Source organism: Pongo abelii, chromosome 10, assembly GCF_028885655.2.
Source record: "Pongo abelii isolate AG06213 chromosome 10, NHGRI_mPonAbe1-v2.0_pri, whole genome shotgun sequence".
Lineage (NCBI taxonomy): Eukaryota > Metazoa > Chordata > Mammalia > Primates > Hominidae > Pongo > Pongo abelii.
Window position 1 is genome coordinate 30455391 of NC_071995.2, and position 13947 is coordinate 30469337.

The window sequence follows — 13947 nt, forward strand, 5'->3', positions numbered from 1 at the left end:
AGCCATGCCAAGTAGCCAATATTTCTAGCTTTTGAACTTTACCAAAAGTGAAACAGGTGAAAATAACAAGCCTCAATTAAGGTTATGACTTAACCGTGAGTGTACAAGGTATTTTCAAAGAGGTGGTAAGCAGTTTCTACAAAATCTAGAATCTTTAAAGGTAGCTGAGAGAAACAATGATTCAACAAAGGAAGCCAGAAGTTGTTCATGGAGAGGAAAAGAATCAGCAAATGGCAAAAGTCACACAGATATTAACCAGAAAGTATCCACCCCCTAAGCCCGGATTGAACCCGTGCTGCCATTGTAAAATGGCAAAGGCCAAAAGAAAGTACTACCATGTGGTTACAAGGTCAGGCTCCCAAGGATGTAAAACAAGAGGGAGACCTGCAGCAAAGCTCATTACTGACCAGTTTGCTGGGCTGGCTTGAACAGCGGGCTTTTTGGGGTCCTAGGCCTGCATTCTATCCTAAGGCATTCCTCCTTATGACAAAACCATACAGAAAGACACACACAACGCTCACCACATTGGCTATAGCCCAAGACTGGCCTCATAAATCCTTTTTTCCATTAATTAAAATGTTACAGAGGATGTAAACAGTGACCTTTATCATTTATGTTACCAGTTTGCACAGGGGGAGAGAGGCCAAAAGTCTGACTAGTAAGAACTTTTACTTTTTGCCAGCATGTCAGCCTTCTGGGTTCTCCTCCCCCAAGATCAGTCTTAAGCCAAGCAGTTTAAGGTTTGAGGAAATTAATTTTTCCCAGTTTGGGGGATGCATCCGAGGAAAGCGTCCTGTGTTACAGGGACACAATTACCTATCTGTGAAGAGAGGACAGAGGAGGAAAAAGGAAAAAGAAGGAGTTATCTTTTTTTTTTTTTTTTTTCCGGAGGAGTCCCAGTGATTCAGGAGGTATTCAAGACTCCTGATAGATTGAAAACTATTGGTTACCCATCTAGGAAGAGGGGAACAAGACGTCCCTAGTTCTTTTTTCTTTCTACAAAATATCCAGGGTATGTGAGGGAGAGAGAGAAGAGGCCCCCCTTCCTTCTTCCATCTTCATATCCCCAAGTCCCAGTAACCTCAACAGGGTGCTGCCCATGGGTGCCAATGCGGCTTTTCCCCCCAGATTAACAGGGAGTTCTAGGTGGTGATAATTACCTGCATTTAGCCATGTGCTGCCTCTTCCCTGTTTTTGGTAAGCTTTGAGCTCCCTAGACCTCATTTATGCCGTGGATACTAGCATGACCTCCCTCCATGAAATGAAAGGGGGCCTAATTGGCAGGAATTCATCATGCTAAGGAAAAGCTGTGGAGCTGGGTCCTCCTCAAACAAGGGAGAGAAAAGAGTGTCTTGTGTGTAGGGGTCTGGGCCTATTAAGATGTCATCCGAAAGGGAAAGAAACCTAACTTCTGACATGGTGGAGAAAAGGGGGAAAATAAAATAGCTTAAGTGTAGGGTGGGGAGGATGGTTTGGAGGGGGGGGAAAGAAAAAAAAAACCTCTTGCTTTATGCAAATGGGTTCTTCTAACAGGGAGAAAAATTCTTAATTGTTGAACCCTCTTCTTGGCTCAGCCAGGGGAGGAAAGACTTCATGTGGCGGGAGGGGGCAGTGAATGGGAAACACTGGCCATTTCCCCTTTGTCCAGCCAGCTGCGTGGGGACCTTGGCCCCCGAGACTGCCTTGGAACCCAAGGCTCATTCTTGCCCTGCCTGGCCATTGGACATAGCATGCGCATGTGGCCGACTTGGCCATGTGCCCCAGCAGGGGGAGTCGGGGGGGTGGTCAGGGAGTCATTGCTTGCCCATGTGTCCCATGTGCACACCCCTAACCATTGAGGTAGGGATGTGGAATGCCTGTAAGAACAAACAGAAATCACATTGTTCTGAATTGCGTCTCTGATGTCTGGGCCAAAGACTCACTCTACCTAGTAATATCTGTGCAGTGTGTAATAATACCCTTAACATTATAAAAGAAGAGATAGGCGCCATGACAACCCCCCAAAAAAGAAGGAAAATGCCATAGAAAAGATTGGATTGGAACGAGGCAAACATTCCCAACCCCCAAGAATGATGGAGGGGCGGTGTTGGGTTCCTCTCCAGCATCCTGTCCTCTGTAGCTGTGCCATTCATTCTTAATTGGCTCACCAGAGGTTCCGTGCTGCATCTGCCTTCAGAAAAAGTCTGAGGACAAGAAGGCACAGAAAGGAAAGAGAAAGGTTTGGGAGAGTCTTTGTTTACTCCTCCTCCAGGTATCCCAGGCAAGCACCCAAACTGGTGCAGGGTTTTTTTGTCCTTAGCTCAGCTAGATCTGGGTTCTTGTCTCATAACCAGGAAAAATTAGGCATGCAGACACTCAAAGAGTGAGTGGTGTAGAATTTATTAAGTAAAAGGAAAGCTCTAAGCAAAGAGGGGGTCCTGAAAGCAGGTTCCTAGTTGCCCCCTTTACGGTTGAATACAAGGGGTTTTACATACAAGCTGATAAGGCTGGGTTCCCTTTTTGTATAAGGCACAAATTCCTGGCAGCTCCACCCCATTCTTCCAGTGTGCATGTGGGTCCTTAGTCCGCTGAAGGCATGTTTAGGCAAGCCCTCCATGCAAGTTCCCTTATCTGCACAAAACATGGGTTGGAGGTTCTCTGGGGACCCTTCCTTACTGTCTGCCTAAAGCAAGCTGGCTAACTCCTTTCAAAGTTAACATCAATTGGGTGGCTTAAAAAACAGAAATTTATTCTCTCATGATTTTGGAGGTTAGCAAACTGAAATTAAGATTGAGGCCATGCTCCCTGTAGGGGTTCCAGGGGAGAATCCTTCTTTGCCCCTTCCAGCTGCTAGTGGCTGTTGGCATTTCTTGGCTTCTCTGGCTTCCAAGTGGCTCCAGTTTGTCTCCGCCTTGTATTCACATCACCTTCTCCAGTGTGTGTGTATCTCAAATCTCCCTCTGTTTTTATCATGTGAGTATCTTTGCCATTGGGTTTAGGACTCATCTGGATAACCCAGGATGATCTCATCTCAACATATTTAACTTAGTTACATACAGAGTCTTTTTTTCAAATAAGGTCACATTCACAGATTCTGGGGATTTGCCTTAGGACATCTTTTGGGGCCACTATTCAACCCACTACATTGCCTCTTTTTGTTATTATCTGTTATGGGTGGAACTGTGTTCTCCTCCGCCCCTGCCCGTTTCACATATTGAAGTCCTAACCCCCAGTACTCTCGAGTGTGACCTTGTTGGGAAATAGGGTTGTTGCAAATTTAATTAGTAAAGTTAAAATGAGGCCATTAAGGTGAGCTCTAAATCATATATGACTGGTATCTTCATAAAGGAGAAATTTTGACACCGACATGAACATAGGGAGAATGCCATATGAAGATTATAGGAGACAGGGGTCATGTGTCCACAAGCCAACAAGAAACCACTGGAAGTAGGTAAGCATCATGGAAAATTCTCTCTCAAAGCCCTCATAAGGAACCAACCCTGCAGACATCTTGATCTTGGTCTTCTGGCTTCCAGAATTGCGAAATAATACATTTCTATAGTTTAATCCACCCAGTTTATGTGCATCCTTATGACAGGCTTAGCAAACTAATACATTCTACATATATGAATAGCATTTTAAATGGTGACCATCAAATTGTGGTTTTGTAATCTATAATTAATGTTGTATTTTATCTATGAACATTCCACTGAAAGTATGCTTTTAATTTCCTACTTTATAAACAACTCAGTAATAAATATGCAACTATGTACATGCGGCATTTCTCTTTTATGGATTGTCTCCTTTGAATACATTGTAAGACATGGGAATCTAGGTCCAGAACAAGAAAAAATTTCGTTACTCAACACCTTGGGAATGTGTTGCTAAATTGCTTTCCAACAAAAGCGTGATTACAATTTACCTTCCATCTGCTATCTGTTAAGTGATTTCTATACGTTTTCACCAGCATTTGACATCATTTGAAGTGCTGTCACACACATTTTGAAGATACATTCAAATTTATTCTTGAGGAGGGGAGGGGTAATGAAAAATACTAAAAATTTGGTTGTAACTTTTTTTCTGTCTCTTGCATTCAGGCAGTCACCAGAGGAAATTAGTCAGTGTCTTTAGGCTACATTTAGCTTAACACATTTAATTAAAGAGCCCAGTAGTAGAGAATTCAAGATGGGTGTTATTATTTTAATTTCATGAAATCACTCCTTAATTCTAACTTTCATAAGTCAAATTTTATTTCTGTAATTGCATGTGGATTGTTATAACGAGGAGAATCAGAACAGCTTATAGGACAATATTTCTTTTTTATTTTTCTTAACACACCATATTTATTTGGAAATTTACCTCCTACATTGTCCATGGAATTAGGGTGGGCGTTGGCCGTTTTTCAGCACTTCCTGGTTGAGGCCAAGGGCTCCACTCACGTGCCTGTCCATCCCTCTACAAGGCTTCCCTGGCAGCTTCAGTTTTTCCGTTTAAAATATAACAATGACCAAATCCCAAAAAAGCTACTAGGCTAAGAAATGAAACATCTTTTTTTTCTTTTAAATCCGGGGAAGTGCTGCTGAGCACAGCTGGCTCGCTGCTGTTTCCGTGGCCCCCATCTCTGATCCTTTCTAGTCTCCTACCCACCCCCACCCCACCATAGGTAGGCAGAGGCGGATTTCTGCCCTTCAAACCCCGAGTGTGAGGAAGCCTCACCTGAAGTCCTCGCATCACTCTCCACCCTCACGCCCTTGGGTCTTAAAAAGCCACTGCGTTCGTGGGTCACTGCAGGGCGCCTCCGCAGTGTCTTTAGCAGATACAAGAGCATCCCTCTCACGGGATGTGCAGTGTAGTCAAGCTGAGTAAACTGGGAGTTTTGGCTGCCTTTTCTGCTAGGGTGGGTGGGGAAAGGTGTGTCCCCCAAGCGTTCAGTTCAGACTAGAACCTTCGAATCTCTCTCTCTCCTGTCTCAGTCTCTCCCTCCACCCCCTACCCCGCCACCTTTCACGGTATGGGAGTTCTCCTTTCCCACACCAGAGAGGGGCGCCTTTCTAGCTTCCTTGTCCCCTAGCCCACTGATTAAAAAAGGGAGAAAAAAACCAACCCCCAAACCCAAAACAAAACAAAAGCCCCAAACAAACAAAACCCACCCAAACCAAAACCAACTCCCCTCCCCCCAACCACACAAATGCGGGGAGTCATAGCCAGTGGATCCGCTGGTGCTGAATGAATGGAAGCGCGGGGCGGGCCTGCGCGCGAGGCCGCCCTGCCCACGATGCTGTCGCCCCGCGACCTGTAGGGCCCTCGCTGCCCCCTCGCCCTCCTCCCGCCCCGGGCTGAGGCTGCCGCCGGTTCCGCGCCCAATGCCGAGGCAGCGGCGGAGACGGGGAAGGTCGGAGGGAGGGTGGTTTCCTCCTGCCCCACACCCAGTCTCCGAGCCGGATATATAGAGTGTCACGTTTGGGAGCCGAAAGACCGGAGCCGTTTCCTTGTGGCTGGAGAGCTTCCCGTAGCCTCGGGGAAGGAGCAGGATTTAGAGGACCACTAGTTGAACCCCATCCTCGTGCTGGAGGAACAGGTATTCCAGGGTCCCCAGCCCTGGCGCTCGCAGAGCCCACGCGCTCCAAAGGCAGAGACCGGACTGGGGGTGGCCCAGGAGGGAGGGCTCGGCTGGGTTCGCAGGGCGGGGCGGTTCCCGGCGGGACCTCGAGGAGGGTGGGTGTGAGGCCGGGTGGGAGGAGAGAAGCATTTGCGGAGGCTCTGCCCCCTGAAGCTGCCCCCGGCTGCACCCCAGTCGTCGCCGGCCGTTTACGCGCGGTTGGCGTCGGCGGAGCCCGCCAAGGTGGGGCGCGCGGGGGTTGCAAAGGGCAGCGAGCCGGGAAGGACCCGGCAAGGTTAATGTGGGGGGCCGCGCCTTGGGGATTTGGGACCGAGGAAGAGAGGCGCGGGGCCCGGTCCCTCCCAGGCCTCCTGGGCCCTTGGGGCTATTCCTGGAGAGAGCGCGCAAATGCCGGGGCCACATGTGAAGCGGCAGCCATCCTAGATCCCCTCCCGGTGCCCGGGACCGCCAGGGCGACCAGCCCTGGTCCCCGGAGCAGGTCCTCGCCAGCCCCCAGTCCCACCCCAGGCTGCGCACGTCCCTACCCTCCCACCTGGGCCTCTACGGGGTCGTGGCTGACGCGCGCTGGGGCGACTGGTGAGGCCAGGGTGGGGTTTGCCCCTGTAGGAAGTTTTAGACATCTTCCTGCGGCCTGGGCATCCTGGGGGTGTGCAGGGGAGCACGTGCCAGAAGACTCCAACTGGAGTAGACGGCTTGCAGGAAGGCTGCTCAACATTCCCAGCAAGTAGAATTACCCGCGGGGCAGTCTCAGTCTATTAAAACAATAAATGCCCAATCTTATCCTACAAACCAGAGCAAGGCGTCTCACCTGTCAGCGGTGGGCACCATTTCTTCCACGGATGAGTTATGTGGTGTGAGCAACCAAGGTTATCGCTGGATCTGCAAGAGTTTGGCCACTCGTTGAATCACGTAGAGTGCCCCCATTATGTGATGAGCAAGGACAGAGTAGGGTCAGAAAAGTGACCAGGAAATTCAGGTGGATCGTGCTTTTCTGTTTGCTAGGTCGAGAGAAGTTTGACACTGTGCAAATGGAAATTTGAGAATTACCCCGTGGTTTCAATTACCCATCTCTGTATATTCCCATTTATATGAGCTGGAGATTTGACTGACAGGTGTAGTTAGTCCAAAATTTATAAAGGGGGGCAAGGGACTAAATAAAAACTTAAGGCAGCCACCTAAACTGCAAGAGCAGGCATTTCCGCAGAAGGGATATTTGTGTGTGAGACTTCTAGGAGACGGGCATGAGGTTTTTACCAGGCCGACTCGTGTGTCATCAGTAGTATTTCTCAGGATCCACGTCTTTACAGTACTCTTTTCCTAATTCTGAGGGCAGCTCCTGCCCCTGCTGTATTAACAAATTCATCACTTACTCCTATTTCTAACATTGGGCTATAATTATCTATAAAAGAGATGTAAATCATCATGAGTTGGTAAATCGTACAGCTATTAGAGGAATTAAACTAAATGAAAATATCCTTTCCTTAAAGGAGGCTAAAATGTGACATCCAATTACAGAGGAAGAGGGAGAGGTTGAAAATAAATAAAATGGCTTATATTAGGGTATCACTTTGGGGTTTATAAAGCATATGATCATCTTGACCATATCACCATCTGCTTTCCTATCTCCTGAGGAAGAAGCATTCTTGAGTGCATTTGTTTCTGGCAACATCTCATCAGTGTTAAGAATTCCTTGATTTTGCATTAATTCCCATGCACTCATGAAAACTTAGTCACAAATATAGCCTTGTGAAGGATCATGCACAGTGACCACCAGCATGCTTGTCCCTACCAATATATTCTGACATTGTGGGCTCTGTTGGAACATGTATTACCTTTGAAGAGGGTAACAGACCAATTTGAGAATCTGATGAAAGCTATGGAATATGAAAGACAAATACATATATATATTAACACAAAATTCCTCCCACAATTTCAGGAGTTCATGGCCTCCTTGGTGCCCAGCCTCCTACATTCTAGATGTCTAGAGGCTCCAGGCAGGGCCAGCTTCATGGAAATGCAAAACTGCAACTGCGCAGGGCCTTGCGCTTGGAAGGGCCCTGCATTTGGTAATGTTCTGCTATCACCGTCTGCTGGCTTAACAATTTTCAAACAAGAGGCTCTGAATCTTCATTTTGAACTGGGTCCTACAAATTATATCCTGACCCCAGGCTGACAAACTTGGTCTAAAACTAACCAAATAACAGTGTTGTCTTAACAGCAATCCCACATTTACGGTGAGTTCTCCAGTACAAACCTGAAATTTATCTGCTGCTCACTTAGGTGCCCTTGGACATGTCATTCAGCCTTCCTATATTTCAGTTTCCTCATTGACAAAATAAAGACAACAGATGACACCTTCTACTTTCTTTATTTTCAAGGTTGTGTTATCTCTAAGTAAAAAGAGGTAATAATTGTAAAAAATGTCTACTGACTTTGAATAGTTCTTTTCTAAAAAATATGCTGTTGTTGAAGGGTTAAACTTTGCCCTCCATTTTTCAGAAGTAGCTTGAGGAAGGTTGATTGAGCACACTAAAAAGATTGTAGAACCTTTCTGACCCTTATAGTTTGGTGGAAAATAAAACAAAAAGTAGCCAAGTCTTCAGTGTGTTAAATACTCCTGAAATATCATTATTTGGACAAAATTGGAATTTTCAACTAAAGGTGCAGAATAACTTCTTGGATCCCAAAGGTAGTTATTGAATTAAATTAATGCTTGGGTCTAATTCATCCAAACATCGAACTGTGAGAAAATGAGCCAATGACTGAAATTTTTTGAGGGGGTAATCCTTTTTGTTTCATCTAATTTAAAAAATTTGTAAATTCAAAAGTTTGATCAAGTCATCCTTTAAAATATCCTAGGAAATGCCAAATCAATTTAAAGTACACCTAGTCTCTTGCCAAATACACCTAGTGACCTTTTGTAATTCTGGTGCCTCTTAAAGAGGAACTGAGAAAACAGGAAAGTCCTCTGTCCCCAGACTCCTCCCTTAACTACTCTGACCTCAAAAACTTATCTTTATTCCAGCTGTCCTTGTTAGCATGATGGCAATACACTCAGAACCACTGAGGAATAAAATAGTGTGAAAGGGAATAGATCAAACTCCTTTATTAAGGTCTTCTAATGGCACTAGAAGGGATGAATGGAGATTCGCTCTTCATGCAATTACTCTGTGCAGGGGCATGCAGTGTACTTTAGGATACAAAGTAACAGTTCCTGTATTCAGTAAACTTATGACATAATTAGCAAGACAAATATGTCAATATAAGGTATTAATTTAAAATAGCAAATAAGTAGTTACAAGGCGATAGAAGATTTGGCACCAAATGAGTGGTGCAGAAAATAAGTGCAATGAATTCCCAAGAAGAGAATATAATAAGCTGAAATGCTGAGGGAAGCGTAAGAGGAAAGGCCCTTAGAGATAGCCCTTAAAGTTCTGCAATAGAGATGAACAAACAAGACTTTTGGGTGCCCAGGGACCACAGTGGCACTTTGGGGTGGAAAGTGTGCAGAAAAGGAATATCTGGATGCAGCTGAAGTTTTATGTAAGGAAAAGGCTGGAGATAAGTCTATAAGAGAAATTCCCTCTAGCTAGCTTCATTCATGTAATAAATAATTAAGCCCATTCTGTGACTAGACACTGTGCCAGCTTTTCCACATTTGGTGTTGAACAAAGCAGACGTGTTCCCTATTTTTTTGAAACCTACAGACATTTACAAAATAAACATGTAGGAATACATTGTGGGAAGTAGCATGGAGAAGAACAGAATGCTGTAAGAAAAAAATCAGGGGCGCTGACTCCGTTTTGGTGTTCTGAGAAGGCTTGCTCTTTGACAAAGAAAGATTTCAATTGCTATTGGAAAGAAGCATAGGGGTTAACTTGACTAAAAAAAAAAAAATCAACACAGAGAAAAAGCAATCTGGGCACAGGAAATTGCAAATGGGAAGGTCTTAAGAGAAAACGCTTGCAGCATTCGAGGGACAGAGAGAAGGCAGGCCCTGTGACTGCACTTAGGTGAGGGCGCTGCTGAGAGGCAGGACACCAGTTGGAGAGGGGAGCAGGTGGCTGATCATGCCCAACTTCACAGGTGTTGATAAAGATCTTGAATTTAATTTGAGTGGGTTGCCGTTGAAGACTTTTAAGCCAGAGACTGTTCTAATTTCTATTTTGAGGAACTCTTTATGTAGACAATAAGGAGAGTGAACTGGAGGGATAAAGGATTGGAGGTAGGAAAACCAGGGAGGACAGAGCTCAGGTGAGAGTACTGTCCGGGAGGAGGGAGAAAAGTGCACAGACTTGAGGTGTGTTTTGAGAGTCGGATTGACATGTCTTGGTGATAGATTGGATATGGGAGGTGGGAGAGGCAGAAAGAAGAGTGGGAATGAATTGATTTAATAGATACTGCTGAATGCTTATAATCCAAAACAGTAGGCTTAGATGCATATGATTTAGAGATGCCATAAGAAGAACTGAAAAATAAAACAAAAACTGATCCCCCTGGTTATTACCTCTGGAAAAGTATACTGGCTGCTGGGATAGGGGTGAGAGAAAGGAGGAAGGAGATTTTTGCTTTTCATACTAACCTCTCTACTGTTTGAATGATTTTTAAAATCATGCTTGCGTTTTATAATTTTTTAAAAAGTTATCAGCATGACAGATATAGCTCCTGTCTTTCTGACTTGAGCACATAGATGGAATATGGTGTAATTTCCTAAAATGAGAAAAATTAGGGAAGAAAGATCTGATCCTCTCCAAAATAATTATTCCAAAACATAATTTATTCCACTGCTTAAAACCCTGTCATTCCTCTGCCTTGTCTATAGCAGTTTTTCCTAAACTGCAGTCTATGAATTATTATTTTCTTGGGATATTAACAGTTAAGTAAAGGAAGAAAAGCTTCCCTGATGATATGACTTTAAGAAACACTTGATTTAACCTACTTAACCAGTTGTGTTTTTTTTTTGTTTTTTTTTTTTGAGACAGAGTCTCGCTCTGTCGCCCAGGCTGGAGTGCAGTGGCGTGATCTCAGCTCACTGCAAGCTCCGCCTCCCAGGTTCATGCCATCCTCCTGCCTCAGCCTCCTGAGTAGCTGGGACTACAGGTGCCCACCACCATGCCCGGCTAATTTTTGTATTTTTAGTAGAGACAGGGTTTCACCATGTTAGCCAGGATGATCTCGATCTCCTGACCCCGTGATCCGCCTGCCTCAAAGTGCTGGGATTACAGGCGTGAGCCACCGCGCCCGGCCCCTACTTAACCAGTTTTATTGCAAGAATCCTCAGAGCCTTTAATGTCCTAATGCATGTTAATAATCATCAAGAAAGGAGAGATCTTTTATGCTACATTTCCTAAACTTGACCTTGAAATGCTTTTCCAGCAGAACATCTAAGGGAGTCAGCATTCAGCATAACACACTTTGGGAAATGCTGTCCTATATTAACAGATTAAACCTTTTAACATCTACAGTTCTCTATTAACCATAAGCTTCTCTCATCTCTTTAATCCTACTTAGTTGGTGGAAGGCGGGATACTGGAATTGACTCTGTTAATAGACATTAAGTTGATGATGAAAACAACCCTGCTCTGTGGATGATACTCAGAAACAGGATCTGCAGTCTGATTAAAAGCAAAATTGTTGTTTGTTTTTCATTTCTACTTCTTTGGCAAGGTTCTGCAGGACCTCATCAAGATACATTTTGTCAAGTCTATATTTAATACGTGTGACCTGAGGCATAAACAATGGGGAAGACTCCCTAGGGCCTCTTAGGTCCCGTGGTAGGCCTGGGCCTTATCTGATCTTTGTAAGCCATCCCCTGCAGGGCAATACAGTGTGACTACATAGGACATCTGTAGGAACATTGGTTTTTGAGTCTCATATATCCACTTCCTGGATCCCCATGCATTTGCATGGTGGTAGGCTGGAAGCAGAAATGCAATTTATGGCCGAAGAACAGTGCAGCAGAGCATAATGGAAGAAACAGGTTCACACAGCTGTAGACTTCTTCCATGTCTTCATCAGCTCTGTGTTCCAGCCCAGGGGTCAGCAACTTTGGCCCAAGGCTGAAATCTGGCCCCTGCCTTTTTGTTTATTCTTTGAACTAAGAATGGTTCTTATATTTTTAAAACTTTGAAAAAATCAAAAGAATAATATTCTGTGACATGGGAAAAATTATAGGAAATTTAACCTATATGAAATTTAACCTTCAGTGTCTATAAATAAAGTTTTATCAGAAAACAGCTTGTATCATTCATCTAGTCATCCTATTGGCTATGACTGCTTTAGTGCCCTAACCAATCAATTATTATGACCTTTAAATCCTAATATATTTACCTTGTGGTCCTTTACAGAAAATGTTTGTTGACCCTTGCTCTAAGGCTATGAAACTCACCTGCCATAGGTAATCTTAATTGTTTTGTTTTTCATTTGTTTAATTTATGAGGGGGTAGAAATAAAATAGTTAAATCGACTTCCTAGTAGGTCCTCAAACATTATTGGCATTCAGGCACAGAAAGAGAAATACCGCATCATCTTATTTTTCGGTGGAATCTAAAAATGTTGAACTCATAAATAAAAGTAGAGAGAAGAATGGTGGTTACCAGAGGTTGAAGGCAAAAAGTGGTAGGGGTGCAGGGTGTGGGGAGGTGGGGGCAAGTTACTGGTCAAAGGGTTCAAATTTTCAGTTAGGCAAGAGGCATACATTTTGAGATCTACTGCACAGCAGGATGACTATAGTCAATGATAATGTATATTTAAAAATAACTAAGTAAATTTCGAATGTCTCACCAAAAAAAAGATAAGTGATGGCTACTGTATCCTCTGAATGTGTGAAATTATAACTTGTAAATTTAAAATAATATTAATTTTAAAAATGAAACAAACTATTTTTGGCATTGGAGTCGTGACAATGCCAGTTTTTGTTGATGGCTAGTGTTGCTAACGCTACATGCCCATGTAAAGAGCAGAAGACAGTCGCAAAGGTGATCACTTTTAAATTTTATTCAAACATTTGAACTCATATATACAGGATAGGCACTCAGATAAATAAAACTACGGCCTCCAGAGGTAAGGGGGAAATTAATATAACTTAACTGTTTTATTTTGTTACCTCTGAGCAGATTGGATTTCCTATGAGTAGTCACCTCTGATTTTTATTTCAATAATGAAGCCAATCTTTTTTTATTATTAATGCACACTTTTGTATGAAGAGTGGTAGTTTAGGGGTGACAGCCTCAATTTTGGGTGACAGAAATACAAATTTCTCTGTCCCCACCTTAAACCTACTGAATTAGAATCTTTGGTGTGAGGATCCCCAGGGGTTTCATAAGTAGCTGCCACAACACAGGGGGAGATTTTGGAATAGCTAGTCCAGGTATTTCCATGGAACGTAGAGTCAGAAAATAAGGCCTTTGAGACCTGGTGCTTGGCTCTGTTACTGCTGTCATAAAATATTTTTAGATGAGGATGTGCTGTGTGATCACAGAGTTTGGATTATGGGTCTCATTGCCAGCCATATTGATTGGAAGATTTCTGTGAGATATCTAACTTTATAAAGAGGACTGGTTTCAGGTGACATCTTCATTCAATAGACATTTTCCCACTTTAATCAACACCTGTATTAAAGCAAAGAACATTTTATATATATGTTTGTGTATATATATATATAAAACAATGTGATTAAACAATGCAATTAAACAATGAAAATTGATTAAACAATGTGGTTAAACAATGAAAAAAGTCTTACTATAATTGCCAGACACTAAGAATAACATTTGCTTGTTGATTTAACTGTATTACTTCGAAGTCCTAGATCATTCTGTATCCTTAACCGCTGCAGTTTTGCAAAAGCATTTTTCAACCTGCAGTTGATAATATGTATCCCCTATGGCTTTTGGACATCTTGCTTTTAAGGCATTTTAACTTCCCAGGCTTCTCCAGAGACAGCCCCAAAACATTGAAGCCCACACCTGAAGGAAGAGAAAGCAAACACTCCTCCCTGTGAATTTGTGTAGAAAAGACAAAAATATGGCTTCTCCAACCACTTACTCATCCTTCCACCTTAGCTGGGAAGTTGTTGGATCAGTAGCATCTGCTGATGAATAACAGGATGACCATAGGAGGCAGGAATAATATTTCCTGAGCCAAGAAATGAGAAACAGTTGTTGTGAAAACACCTCACATTTTAGATCATTTTTTTAAAATCGTGCACTATTTATCAGAGGTCATTGAGAGGGCACATTCCACAGAAGTGAGCAAAAATCCCAGGTATCCTTGAAAGCAAGATCCTTGGAAATTAGGATGGCAATTAAGTTATGTGTCTGGTCCCAACATATTTGAAATCACTTAAGCAC

General features: G+C 43.5%; 1 protein-coding gene across 1 annotated transcript in view; it reads left to right on the forward strand.

The window, feature by feature from the left end:
* Positions 1-5191: 5191 nt before the first annotated feature.
* The window catches only part of FAR2 (fatty acyl-CoA reductase 2), a 188948-nt gene continuing 180192 nt past the window's right edge, over positions 5192-13947 (forward strand). The window contains exon 1 of the mRNA XM_002823069.6: positions 5192-5557. The gene's annotated coding sequence lies outside the window, so the exon portion shown is untranslated. The remainder of the gene's footprint in view (positions 5558-13947) is intronic.